Here is an 18,746-nt window from a genome sequence, read left to right as displayed (position 1 = left end):
AGAGAAGGGGGATGAGATACAGGACTCCTTGGAAGAGAAGGGGGATGAGATACAGGACTCAGAAGGAAGAAGTAAAGATGAGGGAGATGATGACAACAGAGAGGAAAGTGGGGAGGAGGGTGACTCTGCCCAGGACTGAGAAATACTGAGTGAATCTTGCTGGGGAACCTGGGACTTGACACAAAGGAGAAGAAAATGCTGAGAGCAGCCCACAAGCCATGACAAAAACTTTCTCTGACGATTTAAGATGCTACAATGGGTCAGAAGTTAAACTGAGTAGTGAATTCCCTCCATACCTTTGAATGTTACTTCCAAGACATTGGAGCGAGACAAGGTAGCTGCAAAGATTTAATTCTGTGTATTCTGCTACCTACCAGGGTTCTCGTCAGCCCTTTGACATCCTTTCTGGGAAAAGTCTGCACTGGCTGCATCTTCTTTTTCTGTATCCTGATGCTTTGACATCTGGGGCCTTGATTGTCCGGGAGGGGCTGCCAGGATCAGGCAAGTGTGCCTTTCCAATGTAAACAACACTCTCAACCACCTCCTGTACTGGCTCTCTACACTCTGGGCTGATCACCCCATAATCACCTGCTCTGCTAACTCCTTCATTGGCAGACAGATTCTTTATCATAGGCTACCTGAGAAGCCCCATCACCTGCCCTAATCACCCCATAGTCAACTGTCCTAATCACCCCCTAGCCAGGTACCAGGTGACTAGAGACAGCCTTTATGCCCCAGGCTACTGAAACTATTCAATCCAGCCAATCTTAAGCCTGCTTATTCTGCCTCTCCCATTCCTTCCCTTCGAAACCACAACAAAGACCCTTGACCAAAGTTTTCCTCTTTCCTCTGCTTCCTGATTGCCCCAGTGCCTCCCATCGTGCATACACTGTGTACACTCCCTCTCATGATGTGGCATGCCCCTCCTCTTGGGATCTGTGAGTATAATAAACTCTTTTCAATGGCGGCCATCTCCTTACTCATATATGAAGAATAATAAAATCTATATTAAGCCAGGAAGGGTGCAGACCAGGTGCCATCTATAACAGAGCTGGGCTTAGGATGTCACCTCAACAAGAGGATGAAGTCCCAACAGGAAGGATGTTTCTATCCCAACAAAACAAGAGTGTGTTGTACTGTGTTGGGAGGGTTTTCCATCTATAAAACAAAGAGTTTTTATAGAGGAATATATACATACAACATTGTACAGAATACTCACATACACCATTGTCTATAACAAAATCCCATAGAGGGATGGCTTATAAACAATAGAACTTTATTTCTTACAGTTCTGAAGGCTAGAAGTCTGCGATTAGGGTGCCAACATGGCTGGTTTCTGGTGAAGCCCAAGACTTCTTGCTGTGTCCTCAGACAGCAGAGATGCTGAGGAGCTCTCTCAGGCTTCTTTCACAAGGGCATTAATTCCATTCATGAGGGCTCCACCTCCATGACCTAATCACCTCCCAAAGGCTCCATCTCTTAATATCACCTTGGGTTTTAGGATTTCAAAATAAGAATTTGAGGGGAACACAAACATATAGACCGTAGATATCTTGAACTTGAAGAATGTCTCTTCTTTGATTTTTAAAAACTAGCAAAAGCTTCTATATAGTTTTATACACTTTCTTAGTTATCCTGAAAATCAAATACCTTTTATAACTGGAGAAAGGAAGCATCTCTTTTGTTCAGTCTGGGAAAGCTCTATGGAGGGATGGTGTGGTTAAAGAGGAACTTGAATGTTGCAATAGAGATTGGTGAGCTGAGAGGGAAAGAAAGCATTCTTCATAGAGTAAGTGTGTAGAGTAGGGTTCAATATGGAAGCAGAAAGAAATAGGCAAGGAGGTTTAAATTAAAATCTAGATTGATTTTTTTTTATTCTACTGCCAATGTTCCTAATTGATGCACTCCTTTTTTTGGCAGTAAAAAATTTCTGGCATCAAGTGATCCTACTTCTATTTAGATAACCAACTAATTAGAAACAGATGTCAACTATTGCAGCATTGGATTTAAACTGGTTATTTAGTCCTAGGATGCCTTTTACAACTGTCACAAAGTCTATTAATAATATATTTCTGAAGGCTTGGGTAAATATTTCTATATGCATATACTGAGGTGTAAATAATCACATAGACTTAATCTAAACTCCTCTGTCTACTATTGTTTTTGTTTTCCGCTGCTTTTCTAACATAGAAGCAAAACATTCCTGAAACCACATATACAGGGGTTGGTAAATTCTAAACACATAGACCATGGTACTTTTATTGAGTTAAATCACTTTCCTTCAAGTTAGTTTCTACATGAACGTTGTTGCTCATTGTTGAGTCACTAACTCGTGTCGGACTCTTTGAGACCCCATGGACTGCAGCACATCAGGCCTCCCTGTCCCTCACTATCTCCTGGAGTTTGCCCAAGTTCATGTCCATTGAACCAGTGATGCTATCTAACCATCTCATCTTCTGCTGCCCCCTTATCCTATCACTTTCAATCTTTCCCAGCATCAGGTCTTTTCCAATGAGTCAGCTCTTCACAGCGGGTGGCCAAAGTATTGGAGCTTCAGCTTCAGCATCAGTCCTTCCAATGAACACTCAGGGTTAGTTTCCTTTAGGCTTGACTAGTTCTCCTTGCATTCCAAGGGACTCTGAAGAGTCTTCTCTAGCACCACAATTCAAAAGCATCAATTCTTTGGCACACAGCCTTCTCTATGGTCTAACTCTCACATTCATACATGACTACTGGGCAAATCATAGTTTTGACTATATGACTTTGTCAGCAAAGTGATGTCTCTGATTTTTAATATGCTCTTTGGGCTTATCATAGCTTTCTTTCCAAGGAGTAAGTGTCTTCTAATTTCATGGCTGCAGTCACCATACGTGGTGACTTTGGAGCTAAAAAAACAAACCTGCCACTGTTGACACTTTTTCCCCATCTATCTGACATGATGCGATGGGACTGGATGCCTTGATCTTAGTTTTTTTAATGTTGAGTTTTAACCCAGATTTTTCACTCTCTTCTTTCACCCTATCAAGAGGCACTTTTCACTTTCTGCCTCTAGAGTGGTATAATCTGCGTATCTGGGGTTGTTGACATTTCTCACAGCAATCTTGATTACAGCTTGTGATTCATAAAGCCCAGAATTTCACATGATAGAAGTTAAATAAGCAGGGTGACAATAGATAGCTTTGCTATACTCCTTTGCCAATTCTGAACCACTCAGTTATTCCATGCCCAGTTCATTTTGCTTCGTGACCTGCATACAGGATTCTCAGGACACAGGTAAGATGGTGTTGGAGAAGACTCTTGAGAGTCCCCTGGACTGGAAGGAGATCAAAACAGTTAATCCTAAAGGAAATCAGTCCTGAATATTCATTGGAAGGACAGATGATGAAGCTGAAGCTCTAATACTTTGGCCACCTGATTCGAAGAACTGACTCATTGGAAAAGACCCTGATGCTGGGAAAGGCTGAAGACAGGAGGAGAAGGGGATGCCAGAGATGAGATGATTGGATGGCATCACTGACTCAATGGACGTGAGTTTGAGTAAACTCCATGAGTTGGTGCTGGACATGGAAGCCTGGTGTGCTGTAGTCCATGGGGTTGCAAAGAGTCGGACATGACTGAGCGGCTGAACTGAGGTAAGATGGTCTGGTATTCCCATTTTGTTAAGAATTTTCCAATTTGTTGTGATACACACAGTCAAAAGATTTAGCATCATCAACAAGGCAGAAGTAGATGTTTTTCTAGAATTCCCTTGCTTACCCTATGATCTAGCCAATGTTGGCAATTTGATCCATGGCTTCTCTGCCTTTTCTAAACCTAGTTCATGGTTCATGCACTGCTGAAGCCTAGCTTGAAGGATTTTGAGCATAACTTACTAGCATGTGAAATGAGCACAGCTGCACAGTAGTTAGAACATTCTTTGGCATTGCCCTTTTTTATGATTGGAATGAAAACTGATCTTTTCTAGTCCTGTGGCTCCAGATGAGTTTTTCAAATTTGCTGTATCACTTTAACAGCATCATCTTTTAGGATTTTAAATAATTTAGCCAGAATTCCATCATCTCCACTAGCTTTGTTCATAGTAATGGTTCCTAAGTCCCACTTGACTTCACACTCTAAGATTTCTGGCTCTACATAAGTGACCACGTTATTGTGGTGATCCAGTTCATAAAGACTTTTTTTTGGTATAGTTCTTCTATGTATTTTTGCCACTTCTTCTTAATCTCTTCTGCTTCTATTAGGTCCTTGCCATTTCTGTCCTTTATTGTGCCCATCCTTGCATGAAATTCTGCCTTGATATCTCCAAATTTCTTGAAGAGATTTCTAGTCTTTCCCATTCTATTCTTGTCCTCTATTTCTTTGCATTGTTCAGTTAAAAAGGCCTTCTAATCTCTCCTTGCTGTTCTCTGTAACTCTGCATTCAGTTGGGTATATCTTTCCCTTCATCCTTGCCTTTGGCTTTTCTTCTTTTCTCAGGAATTCATAAAGACTTCTCAGACAACAACTTTGCCTTCTTGCATTACTTTTTTTTTTTGGGGGGGGGGGTGGTTTTGCTCACTGCCTCCTGTACAATGTTATGAACCTCCATCCATAGTTTTTCAGGCACTCTGTCTACTAGATGTAATATCTTGAATCTATTCATCACCTGCACTGTATAATAATAAGGGGTTTGATTTAGGTCATACCTGAATAGCCTAGTGGTTTTCCCTACTTTCTTCAATTTAAGCCTGAATTTTGCAATAAAGGGCTCGTGATCTGGATCACAGTCAACACCAGCTATTATTTTTGCTGACTGTATAGAGCTTCTCCATCTTGGGCTGCAAAGAATGTAATCAGTTTGATTTCAGTATTGACCATATAATGATGTCTATGTGTAGAGTCATCTTTTGTGTTGTTGAAGGGGGCGTTTGCTCTGACCAGGGGACTCTCTTGACAAAACTCTGTTAGCCTTGACCCTGCTTCATTTTGTACTCCATGGCCAAACTTGCCTGTTACTCCAGGTATCTCTTGACTTCCTACTTTTGCATTCAATCCCCTATGATGAAAATACTTGTAATAAATTTAGACTCATTTGTTCCATCAATTCATGTCTTAGGTAGGTAGCTTCTCCCAGTAATTCAAAAAATTAGACCAGAAAGGTATTAGCAGTACTGATCTACATAAGTGGGTATAAAGCAGATAAAAAAATTTAGGAAAAGTCTCTAAAACAGACTATGTAAAGGGAATGCATAGAATAATGCATATAGAAGGCTATCTTTGCTGCACTGTAATGGAAAATTGAACAAGTTATACCTAAAATGTACTTTAAAATGTAGAATGATCAGGGACAACCAAAGCAATCTTGAAAATGGACAAAGCTAAAAAAATACATGATATCATGACATATTATAAAGCTAAATAACCAAGAGAATATATAGCTAGTACAAAGGGAGACAATTAAAAAAAATAGGGTGTCCAGAAGTAAACACACATATATAATCACGTGATTTATGACAGAGGTGACACTGCACACAGTGAAGAAAGACTGACCATTTCAGCAAATGGTGCTGTGTCAACCGAGTACTCACACTGGGAAAATATGAAACTTCCTCCCACAAGACTGAAATAATAAGTGCAAAAGTTAAAACAAGTAAATCTTTGAAAGAAAATATCTTAATGTCCTATGCACTGTGCTAAGTCACTTCAGTCGTGTCCAACACTTTGTGACCCTATGGACCATGGCCGGCCAGTCTCCTCTGTCAAAGGTATTCTCCAGGCAAGGATACTGGAGTGGGTAGCCGTTTCCTCCTCCAGGGGATCTTCCTGACCCAGGGATCTAACTCGAGTATCTGGCATTGCAGGCAGATTCTTTACAGTTTGAGCCACTAGGGAAGCCCTTAATGTCCCTAATATAAGCAAATACTTCTTAAAGGGGCAGAAAAAAGTACTGGCTGTAAAGGGAAACAAATGGATAAATTGAGTTACATTGGAATTAAGAATTATTATTCCTCAAAAAACTCTATTAAGGAAAAAAAGAGGCAAGTCACAGAATTGTAGAAAATAGATGCATTAATGTATCTAACAAAGGGTTTGCATGCCAGAAATTTAAAGAATTCATACATGTGTTTGTTAGCCATCTGTATGTCTTCTTTGGAGAAATGTCTATTTAGTTCTTTGGCCCATTTTTTGATTGGGTCGTTTATTTTTCTGGAGTTGAGCTGTAGTTCAGGATGGGGAACACATGTATACCTGTGGTGGATTCATTTTGATATTTGTCAAAACTAATACAATTATGTAAAGTTTAAGAATAAAATAAAATTTAAAAAAAAAAAAAAAAAAAGAATTCATACAAATCAATAACAAAGAAGTCAATAGTATAAGAGAAAATGGGTAAAGAATTAGACACTTCACAAAACCAGTTATAGAAATAGCCAACAAATACATGAAAAACAAATAAAAATTTTCATTTATAATTTTATAAATGAAAATTAAATATATTAATTCATTAGTTATCAAGGAAATGCACACCCCAATGTGACCACCACCACGCAGGTACAGAACTGCTATCACTAAAATGACACTAAATATCAAATGTTGGGGAGGATATAGAACAAATGAAATTCGTGGGAGTATAAATTGATAAAACTATTTAAAAAAGTTACTTGATTTTCTGATGATGTAGTAACTCCATGTTAAATATATGCCCAATACAAATGCTTACTTTTGTTCAATAAATTACATGTATAACAGTGAATAGAAATCCCACCTGCCAAAGCCTAAAATGGATTCCATCAATTACAAAACAGATAAAAACTATTGTAAAGTCACATAAAATAATACTATAAACCAATGAGAATGAATGAACTACTGCTACATACAATCGCATGAGTGATGTTCACATATCCTGCAAAAGAAACAATAAAAACACATACTGTATGAAATCATTCACTGAAAGCTTAAAAACAGGTAATGTTTGGTGGTAGAAATCAATAGAGATTATCCTTAAAAGGCAGGAGGGATGGTTACAGTAAGGGGCCAAGAGAGGGGCTTCTACACATATGCTTTCATTTTGCAAAAAATCCATTGAGCTGTACAGTTAATGATCTGTGCAATCTTCTGTAGGTACTTTATATGTTAGTTTAAAAGTTCACCCGAAAAAGACCTAAGAGCCAAATCAAAGGTGCCCCTATAGATCTTAGGGTTTCCCTCGTGGCTCAGACAATGGTCAAGGGAACGGCTACCCACTCCAGTATTCTGGCCTAGAGAATCATGGACTGTATAGTCCGTGGGATCACAGTGAGTTGGACACGACTGAGCGACTTTCACTTTCACTTTAGAAAGGAACAAGTCAGAAATGTATGTACTGTGCTGTGCTTCAGTCACTCAGTCTTGTCCAACTCTTTGTGACCCTGTGGACTGTAGCCCACCAGGTACCTCTATCCACAGGGATTTTCCAGGCAAGAATACCGGAGTAGGTTGTCATGACTTCCTCCAGAAGATATTCCTCCTGGGTCTTCCCAACCCAGGGATCGAAACCAGGTCTCCTGCCTTGCAAGCAGATTCTTTACTGTCTGAGTCACCAGAGAAGCCCAATAATATTGGAGTGGGTAGCCTATCCCTTCTTCTGGGTTGGCTTCTACCCAACCCAGAAATCGAACTGGACCCCCCTGCATTGCTGGTGGATTCTTTACCAAAACAATGAATGAAACACATCAAACATACAAAAAAAATATCAAGAATTTATAATCAAAGTAAGAAAAAAATCATCAGTAATGTTTGAAGATAGTAAATGCATTGACTCATTTAAAAAACTGGTAAAATAAAGTGAAATAAGCATTATCCTGCCTTTCTTGAAGAATTATACTTCAGGCCAATCAAATAGTTGATGAGAGAACATTCTTCTTAACTGAAGAATTTCAGATAATAAATGCAAAAAATAACAATTCAAAACTCACCCCACTGAAACCCCTAGTGAAATAATGGCATGTGCCTGCTGATGCAATAAGAAGCACAGAGCACCACCTGAATAAAGCCAAAGTTCATCAGTCTCTAGCTCAAAATACCATTTTATAGAAACTGATAAAAGAAAAAATTAAATGAATCTCAATAATGCAATCAACCTTATTTAGAATATGGAAATTTTATAGGCCAATTGATCAGATTTTTTCCAAAAATAACTACTGTAGGAGAAAAGGTAGGGGGGACTAGGTGGAGGGCTGACTGTTACACGTTGAAATTTAAGGTATATAGCAATCAAATTCATTTGTGGACTAATTTGGATCTTGATTAAAACATGCCAACTATTAAAAGTTTGTAATCTTTTTTTGTAATCCAGTAAATCTAAAATGGAATATACATTAGATAAAGAATTACTGCTAATGTACTGTAGCGTAGTTGTGTTTTTAAAAGTCATTATTCATTAGAGCTATTACTGAATTATTTACAAATGAAATAATATGTCTGGTGTCTGCTTCCAAATCCAGCAAAGGAAAGAGGTAGTGATTTATGAAACAAGATTGGCCAGTTGTTGATTGTTAATCCTTGGTACTCTCAAATGCACACACAGTGGTTCACTTTTGAGTGTGTGTAAAATTTCACAGATAAAGACTTACCCCATCCTTAGCTTTCACCAAGAGATCATAGGTGACTGGATCTCTTTCCCTGTCAGTGTCTTGAGAAACACAGATGCGCCCATCATGTGGGTCTATCTGGAATGCTTGAGGTGCTTCGTAGCTTTGGAATCCAGCATAAAGAAAATACTCAACAAAGCCATAGAGTCCTGCATCTGCATCAGAGGCTTTTACCTAGGAGACAGAAGGTTGATCAGTGAGGAAAGAGGAATGTCAGCATGACCTTTCAATGGACTACAAATCACCATCCTAATGTGCACAACCAAGTGGTCCACATAGCTATTCACAAAGTGTTGTTGTTCAGTCACTCAGTCTTGTTCAACTCTTTGTGACCCCATGGACCACAGCATGCCAGGCTTCCCTGTGCTTCACCATTTCCTGGAGCTTGCTCAAACTCATGTCCATTGAGTCAGTGATGCCATCCAACCGTCTCGTCCTCTGTTGTCCCCTTCTCCTCCTGCCTTCAATCTTTCCCAGCATCAGGGTCTTTTCTAATGAGCCAGCTCTTCACATCAGATGGCCAAAATGTAGGCTTGGTTTTCTCTCTCTTCCCTTACGTTCTGTGACGATACACCTTCACTCTCTCCCTCCCTTTTTAAGGTCTCCTTTTCAGTCTCCTTTGCCCATTCCTGTACTTTTATGTCCTCTCTGAAAGTTTGAATTTCTTGGTCCAGTTGCCTTCTTATTCCACTCACTATGCCTAAATGATCTCATCCAATCTCAAGGGTTTAAATCTAGATGCTCACCACCTGATAACTTGTGGATTCCCACTCATTCTCAAACCCTTGAAGTGATGAGCTTAACACTTACCTTCACCCTTTCACAGCAACAAGGACAAAGAAATCAGGGACAACCACTAGTATCCAATCCAGTTAACAGGATTCACCTTGGAGCATGAGATTCGGCTTTCCTAGGTCAGATTTCCTTCAGGGGGTAATGCCCCCACCAGGGCCCCAAACAATCATGCAGACTGAACACTACACAGAGATGCCTTGCCCAGGGGGCGTGTGGGGGCGAAATCCAGCCTGTGTTCTGCTGGCCAACAGGTGCACTGACATGGAGCTGAAACTGCCCAGAAGAAAGGGCACCTTTCTCTTTAACCAGAGTATGATTTAAGCTAGCAGTGATCATATGCCCGGTAGAAAAGAGAAAGCATCAGAATTATGAAAGCACTTAACTTATTTATACTAACTATTAGAGTATGCAGTTAGAAATACAACAGGCTATTAATAGAATTCAAAATATTCTTGCATTCATAGGCTTGGTGTAATTTTTTTGATATGCAACCCAATTAACTAGTGATAACAAACATCTAGATAGCACTGACAATAAAAGAAGCACTTGAAAGGGAGATCAACCAAAGGAGGAGGAAGAGGAAGAAGGAGAAAGAAAAAAAGAATAAGAACTATATGTTACAGAACACGTTATATATATATATATATATATATATACACACACACACACACAGAATACAGCTAAAAAAGGTTAAAACTAGGATTCAAATTCAGGCAATTGAACAGCAGACTACACGCTACTGAAGATCATGCAATCCTGCCTCTCAAGTATCACCCCTTGTCATTTCATAACTTTATCCTTTATTTACTGAAAAATACTCCTCAAATCCCCTAACCTTCATTCAGTACAGAAGTTGCTAGATGATGTGTAACATCATATGAAGTTTACTTCATAAGCATGTGGCTCTCTCACCAGAGGATCATTAACATGAAGAAAGTGATGCCTGTGCTCTTGAGTCTTAGCTGACCCTTCTCTTCCCCATGGCCAAACCCCAACTGAGTTCCAAAACACAGAAAAATAGAATGATGATCACTGGAAATATGAGAATTAAGCAGGTCAATTCAGCAAGTCCAATGTCCAACTAAAAGACATTCCAAAATAAGACAGTAGAGGACAGAGACAATGAAAGAAAGGAGCAGCCCTTCTTTGGTTCAGAGGACGTGTTCTGAGGAGGCCCCCAAAGCCACTCTGACAGGGGAGGAGACAGTGGAAGACACACTCTGGTTTTTAGCTTCCTCAGCCCCTAAGTGAGGTTCCTCTCACATTTCACTGGACAGTTTGTTACATGGCCCAACCTAACTCAGAAGGAGACTGGGAAAAGCTGACGATTGCCCAGGCATTTGGCGAATGCAGTCTCGGCCGCAAGTGCCCCTGTGTCTCTATATGAAGACGTGCATGTGAGCTATGTAAGTCCCCGAGTGGCCTCTCTATGTAGTAAAATTTAAGCAAGCAGCAAGCATACCCTAAGCAGTCTCTACAGTGTCATCCCACTATTGATTTCGTTTTGGCAGTTCTACATATTTCTGTCAGGCTTTTTGGAGGGAGGTAAAATAGAAGACAATTAATACCCATATTTTTAGTAGACCTACTGCTCTAATTTAAACTCTATATTTAAAAAATAATAGTCTATCTTTCATCAGTACAATATACAATAGAAGCTAAACCTTAATTATCGTGTTTCCCAAATGAAATTCCACCCCAATAACACACTCAATAAGCACAAGTTCTCATAAATCTGCCTCTTCATCCTATTCAATCTTGACCGTGTAACTGCAATGTGACTTTGGGGGTTATCTCTGTAGCCTCACCTAGTGGATCTCACTCAGGGACAAGTTTGCCCTCATGAGGGCGTTTGGCATTGTCTGGAGACAGTTTTGATTTTCACAACTGGGGAAAGAGTTTTACTGGCATTTCAGGAGTTGAAGCCAGAGATGCAGCTAAACCATGAAAGAACAGACCCTACAACAAAGAATTATCTGGCCCTGAACCTGATGAAACATTTTAAAACTGGCAATATTATTTTCCTCTTTAATTTTTTTCAGCTGATGACACAGTCTTTTACATTTATCTTCACTCTCATCAATCTCATATTCTCAGGCAAAATTATTCATCTTGTGCAACTAGCTAACATGTTTGTGAGATATTCTTCTCATCAGATGGGCTGAACCAGGAAATCCACAAACTTCCCCACTACAAAGAACTCAATTCCAAGTACATTTGGTCTACTCCATTCTGTCAGCTGTTAATGATTTAGTAGCCTCAAGTTTCCAAAGACACCAAACATATCTTCTAAAACCATATGGTACTCTCAGTAACTTTGGCTTGATTGGAAGATAAGCACAATGAACTTAAAATTCTAAAATTCATTCTCAGCCTATAATAGCCCATATTAACAAGTAACATGGCTTATATAAAATGAGTTTCCTTATTTCCAATTTCAAGACCTTTTTCTCACTTGGACTTGTGGCAAGCAAAATATATGGAGGCAAAAGTCGGACAAGAGTGCTGGTAATCAGTGTATGTTATCAGTTCAGACCCTAAGTTTCAGATCATGAAATTAAAAAGTATTCCTCTTCTCTTTATTCAACTCCCTAAAAATAGTGGCATACTCACTAATAATTGGTCTTGTAAAGTCTACATGTAATTTGGCATTTTTAAAAGGTCTGCATTTTCCAGTTTCCACTGACTTTACACATAAAATTTAGGTAATTTAAAATAATAGAAATGGCTTTGCCAAATCTTTAAGAGAAAATTCTGACTATTGAGTAAATAAGCTCAGTGGGCCCTTTCATCAAGAAATAGCTGCTTCAGAGAAAGAAGCTTCTGATTAGAGTCTATGATCTGAGTCCTGTGGGGCTAAATTGGGGATCTAGAGGACAGCTTCGGAGAAGGCAATGGCACCCCACTCCAGTACTCTTGCCTGGAAAATCCCACGGGCGGAGGAGCCTGGAAGGCTGCAGTCCATGGGGTCGCTAAGAGTCAGACACCACTGAGCGACTTCACTTTCACTTTTCATTTACATGCATTGGGGAAGGAAATGGCAACCCACTCCAGTGTTCTTGCCTGGAGAATCCCAGGGACAGCAGAGCCTGGTGGGCTGCCATCTATGGGGTTGCACAGAGTCGGACACGACTGAAGTGACTTAGCAGCAGCAGCAGCAGCAGAGGAGAGCTTGGGAGGATCTCATCCTTGAATCACTCAAAGAGTCACATCACAGTATCCTCAATGACATCCTTGTTCCTCCTCTCAGTCTCAATTTGCCTGCTTTAGACTGAGAGGAATTTGATAATTTTTACTTTAAACTTATTCTGACTCAAAACAGTTTGTTCTCCCTCCCAGTCTCCCAGCTGGACCTTTCACTAATTTAATGGAGACATTATAAAGATGCAAGCTATTAATAAAATAGTAATACCTCCTTGATTCCATTACTAGCTTCCTGAAATTTAAAGAATTTTTACCACTTCCTTCTTTTTAACATCTGGGTAAGGATTTTTCCACATGAAAATGTCATGTTGAAAAGTCGAAGTTTCAGTCACTCAGTCACGTTCCACTCTTTGTGACCCTGTGGACTGTAGCCCGCCAGGCTTCTCTATCCATGGAATTCTCCAGGCAAGGATACTGGAGTGGGTAATCATTCCCTTCTCTTGGGGATCTTCCCAACCCAGGGATTGAACCCAGATCTCCTACATTGCAGGCAGACTCTTTGACATCCAAGCCACCAGGGAAACCCCTGAATATGTCATGGGACAAAATGGGAACAATGGCTCTTGAAAACATGTTTTCATATTCTACAAACACACTGGATCCATCTGCCTTCCCATCACCAGCAGAGCCTCCCTCTACTTAGAAAGGTCTCCTCTTCAACAATTGGGTGCATGCCCAGCCAATCACATTGGCACCCTGAAACCCAAAAATCAACCTAGAGTCATAGGGTGATATATTGTTAGTGACACTATCCTTTATATACTGCTGGGCAATCATATCACACTTAATTCAGTGGTCTCTGTATAGAAGCCTTAGAGACCAACCTAAAAAACTGAGTGACCAAACACCAAAGGTCCTAGGAAAAAAAGGCTACACTTCAAAAATTTTAAATTAAATAACTCATTTTAATTTTTTCTTATTTTAACTTCCAAAATTTCAAAGACTCAGGAACCAGAGATCAAATTGCCAGCATTCGTTGGGTCACGGAGAAAGCAGGGAAATTTCACTGTTTTTGCTTCACTGGTGGCTCAGATGGTAAAGAATCTGCCTGCAATACAGTGAGACCCAAGTTTGATCCATGGGTCAAGAAGATCCCCTGCAGAAGGGAATGGCAACTCACTCAACTATTCTTGCCTGGAGAACCCCGTGGATAGAAGAGTCTGGTGGGCTACAGTTCGTGGGATTGCAAAGAATCAGACACGACTGAGTGGTTTAACACTTCCACACACTTTCAGTTTCTGTTTCACTGACTACACTAAAGCCTTTGACTGTGTGGATCACAGCAAACTGTGGAAAATTCTTAAAGAGATGGGAATACTAGACCAACTTAATACTTCCTGAGAAACTTGTATGTGGGTCAAGAAGCGACAGTTAGAACCTGGCATGGAAGAACAGACTGGTTCAAATTGAGGAAAGGAGTAAGGCAAGACTGTATATTGTCACCCTGCTCATTTAACTTCTATGCAGAGCTCATCACATGAAATGCCGGGCTGCATCAATCACAAGCTTGAGTCGAGACTATTGAGAGAAATATCAACAACTTCAAATATGCAGATAATACCACTCTAACAACATAAAGTGAAGAGGGACTACAGAGATTCTTGATGTGGGTGAAAGAGGAGAGAGAAAAAGCTGGCTTGGAACTCAACATTAAGAAATCTAAGATCTTGGCATCATGTCCCATGACTTTATGGAAGACGGAAGGGGAAAAAATAGAAGCAATGACACATATTATTTTCTTGGGCTCCAAAATCATGGTGGACAGTAACTGCAGTAATGAAATTAAAAGATGCTTGCTCCTTGGAAGAAAAGTTATCACAAATCTAGACAGTATATTAAAAAGCAGATACATCACATTGCCAACAAAGGTCCATACAGCCAAAGCTATGATTTTTTAAGTAGTCATGTACAGATGTGAGAATTGGACCATAAAGAAAGCTAGGCTTTCAAATTGTGGTGCTGGAGAAGACTTACAAGAGTCCCTTTGACAGCAAGGAGATCAAACCAGCCAATTCTAAAGGAAGTCAACCCTGAATATTCATTGGAAGGGCTGATACTGAAGCTTAAACTCAAATACTTTGGCCACCTGATACAAAGAGCCCGCTCACTGGAAAAGACCCTGATGTTGGAAAAGGCTGAAGGCCAAGAGGATAAGGGTGCAGCAGAGGATGAGATGGTTTGATAGCATCACTGACTCAATGGACATGAATTTGAGGAAACTCTGGGAGATAATGATGGACAGGGGAGTTTGACATGCGACGTGGGTTGCAAATAGTCAGCCATGACTTAGCGACTGAAAAACAACAACTTCCAAAATCTCTACCATGAGCATAAACTAGTTTGAAGAACCAAGGTTACTGACACAACATACTCACACACAGATCTTCAAATAGAAATAAAAGAAGAAGAAAGAAATGCAAAATAACTTTATACATTGAAGCACTTTTTATACTGGCCAGTCACGGATGTAACAGCTAAAACAGGGCTTCCCTGGTAGCTCAGCTGCTGAAGAATCCACTTGCAATGTATGAGATTCCAGTTCAATTCCTGAGTCAGGAAGATCCCATGGAGAAGGGATAGGCTACCCACTCCAGTGTTCTTGGGCTAGCCTGGTGACTCAGACAGTAAAGAAGCCACCTGCAATGTGGGAGACCTGGCTTTCATCCCTGCATTGTGAAGACCCCCTGGAGGAGACCATGGCAACCCACTCTAGTATTCTTGCCTGGAGAACCCCCATGGACAGAGAAGCCTAGAAGGCTACAGTCCACGGGATCACAAAGAGTTGGACATGACTGAGTGACTAAGCACAACAATGCCGGCTAAACCAGGGTTATAATATCTCAACAGAAGCTGGATTCAGCACTGGGGACCACAATGGAATCAAATATTCCACTCTTGAATACAATTTTGGCAAGTTCACCAATGTCAAGGTCTTACCAAATCTAACAATCAAAATCGGGCCCTTATTTTGTACACCACTCAGCTGCTTTCACACAGCTAATCATTTCCTTCTCATTGAAACTCTTCTTCATCAGTGACCACACTCTGACTCTCTCTCCTACATTTCACTGACTACCTTTAGTTTTCTTTACTGCCTCTATGTTCTCTCTGACTTCTGAATACTGTTGTGCTCTGGAGGTCAGTCTTGGGACCGCTTGGCTTATCAATCCACAGTCATTACCTGTACTGGGCTGAAAGGTGGCCAATACAAAAGACACATGATGAAAGGTGGCCTCCAAAAGACACGTCTGCCTCCTAATCCTTTGAAACTGTGATTTTACTTTATTTTATAAAATAGTGAATCCTAGCTTGTATTGCCAAAGTTGTGATTAAGGATTCTGAGAAGAGTTTATCCTGGATAAACTTTATCAGATGAACTTTTAATCCAATGGACAGAAGAGGAGGAAGCAATGTGACCATGGAAGCAGAGACTGGAGTGATGTGGCTACAAGTCAAGGAGCACTTTACAGGTGTCAGAAGCTGGAAAAAAACAAAGTGACTTCCCAATAAAGCCCTTGGAGGGACTAAGGACCTGCTAGATTTTGTTCTTCTAGCCTCCAGAACTACGAGCAACAAGAATTACTATATTCTTAGGACACAAAGTTCATGACTATTTGTAATCGAAGCCCTAGGAAACAATATGCACCTTGAATGATCCGACCCAACCCCACGGCATTAAACCAACACATATTCCTCCAATAATTGGTCTTGTGCCCCAGATTCATACATCGTCCAATTAATTAAACCTCTGAAGTGACTAAAAGCAGAGCACATCATGTGAAATGTCAGTCTGGATGAATCACAATCTGATATCATGATTGCTAAAATAAATATTAAAAACTTCAGATATGGAGGTGAAACCACCCTAATGGCAGAAAGTGAAGAGGAACTAAAGAGCCTCTTGAAGGGATAGAAGAGCAGAATGGAAAAGCTGGCTTAAAACTCAACATTAAAGAAACTAAGATCATGGCATCTGGTCCCATCACTTTATGGCAGATGGAAGAGGAAAAGTGGAAGCAGTGGCAGATTTTCTTTTCTTGGGCTCCAAAATCACTGCAGATGGTGCCTGTAGCCATGAAATTAAAAGATGCTTACTTCTTGGAAGGAAAGCTATGACAATCCTAGACAGTTTATTAAAAAGTAAAGACATCACTTTGCCTACAAAGGTCCATATAGACAAAGCTATGGTTTTCCCAGTAGTCATGTATGAATGTGAGAGTTGGACCATAAAGAAGATTGAGTGCCTAAGAATTGATGCTTTTGATTTGTGATGTTAAAGACTCTTGAGAGTCTCCTGGACTGAAAGGAGTCAAACCAGTCAATCCTAAAGGAAATCAATCTTGAGTATTCATTGGAAAGACTGATGCTGAAGCTCCAATACTTTGGCCACCTGATGTGAAGAGGGGACTTATTGCAAAAGACCCAGATGCTGGGAAAGATTGAAGGCAAAAGGAGAAGAAGATGGCAGAGGATGAGATGGTTGGATGGCATCACCGACTCAATGGACATGAGTTTGAACAAACTCTAGGAGATAGTGAAGGACAGAGAGGCCTGGCGTGCTGCAGTCCATGGGGCTGCAAAGAGTCGGACATAACTTAATGACTGAACAACAACAAGTGACTAATAGGTACTTCCAATGTACCGATTCCCACCACTCCAACATCCACTGCTCTGCCAGTGATTTTAATGAATAGCACCACCATTCACTTATTATATTGGCAGCCAGAGAGATACTACTCAAACACCAAATCATGTTACTCTCCTGCTCAGAATCTTCCAACTGCTTCCCATACTCATGAAACCCAACTCTCATTTGGCCCCTTTCTCTTACCTCATCTCCCACTGCTTTCTGACTCACTCACTATCCTCTGGATACACTGATCTTCTTGATGAATCTATATAATGTATACTGTATACAGGTATAACTGTATACCAGTTATACATGTATGAAAGTGAAAGTGAAGTCGCTCAGTCGTGTCTGACTCTTTGTGACCCGTGGACTGTAGCCCACCAAGCTCCTCTGTCCATGGGATTCTCCAGGCAAGAATACTGGAGTGGGTTACCATTTCCTTCTCCAGGGGATCTTCCCGACACAGGGATCAAACCCAGGTCTCCCACATTGCAGGCAGATGCTTTAACCTCTGCGCCACCAGGGAAGCCCTTAAATACAAGAATACAGTCTCTCAGAAAACCTCCTATAGAGACACAGAACCTCAGATCCAAGTACTAACATCAAAGATTTCAAAGGGAGGAAAGGAAGCCAGGTTGAAAGAAGAAGGGGGAGGAGGCGGGAGAGGGGGGCGAAAGGGGTGGCCTTACAGACGTCTCCTGCCACCTACAGGTAACCAGGCGTTATGGGACTTTTCCCTGGGCCTCCAGAGAAGGGAGGACTGGAACTCGGCCCTGCCAGAAATCAGACCAGACCAGAACCAGAATTTGAGTTCTCTGCCAAGATGAGGTGATCAGTCTCCAATCCTCAGCTCAGGCTGAGGGCCCTTCGACCAGATTCCTGCATCCAGGACCGGGGGACTAGAAAAAACGGGGAAGGATATGAAGGGTTAAGGAGAGGAAAGAGAGAGGGAAGGGGAGAGAGGTCAATAAAGTCTCTTGTTCCTTACCGGTCGGGGTACTCTGGCCAGTTGTCCGCGTCAGGAGACCAGGGACAAAAGGGTACCAGTTGCAGCCTCTGGGTCTGGTCCATTGGCAGGCAAGCTGGCCCCTGAGTACCCTGAGTGGTCAGGATGTCAGCCTCAGCGAAGAAGAGTCCCACCAGAGTCGCCATTTGTTGCAGGAAGGTGGACCCCTTCCAGGGCCCAAAACTGGGCTCTTGTCTAACACTCAGAAATGAATTGTCCAAGGAGACACATGTGCTGACAAAGCAAGAGATTTTAATGGTAAAGGGCACCCGGGTGGAGAGCAGTAGGGTTAAGGGAACCCAGGAGAACTGCTCATGTATATCTGATAGCTTATTGTGAACTGTGTCAGATCTGTGATCTCGGAAGAGAATTTGGCTTCAGGACAAGGGACGAGGCTTCAGGCACTCAGAACTTCATGTGGCAAAAGTTTTACTACAGTGAAAAAGGGAAAGAGAAGCTTCTGACATCAGAGCAGGGTGGGGCACTCTCTGCCTGCTTAGTAGTT

Source organism: Bos taurus, chromosome 17, assembly GCF_002263795.3.
Source record: "Bos taurus isolate L1 Dominette 01449 registration number 42190680 breed Hereford chromosome 17, ARS-UCD2.0, whole genome shotgun sequence".
Classification (NCBI taxonomy): Eukaryota; Metazoa; Chordata; class Mammalia; order Artiodactyla; family Bovidae; genus Bos; species Bos taurus.
Note: the sequence above shows the minus strand (reverse complement) of the source record.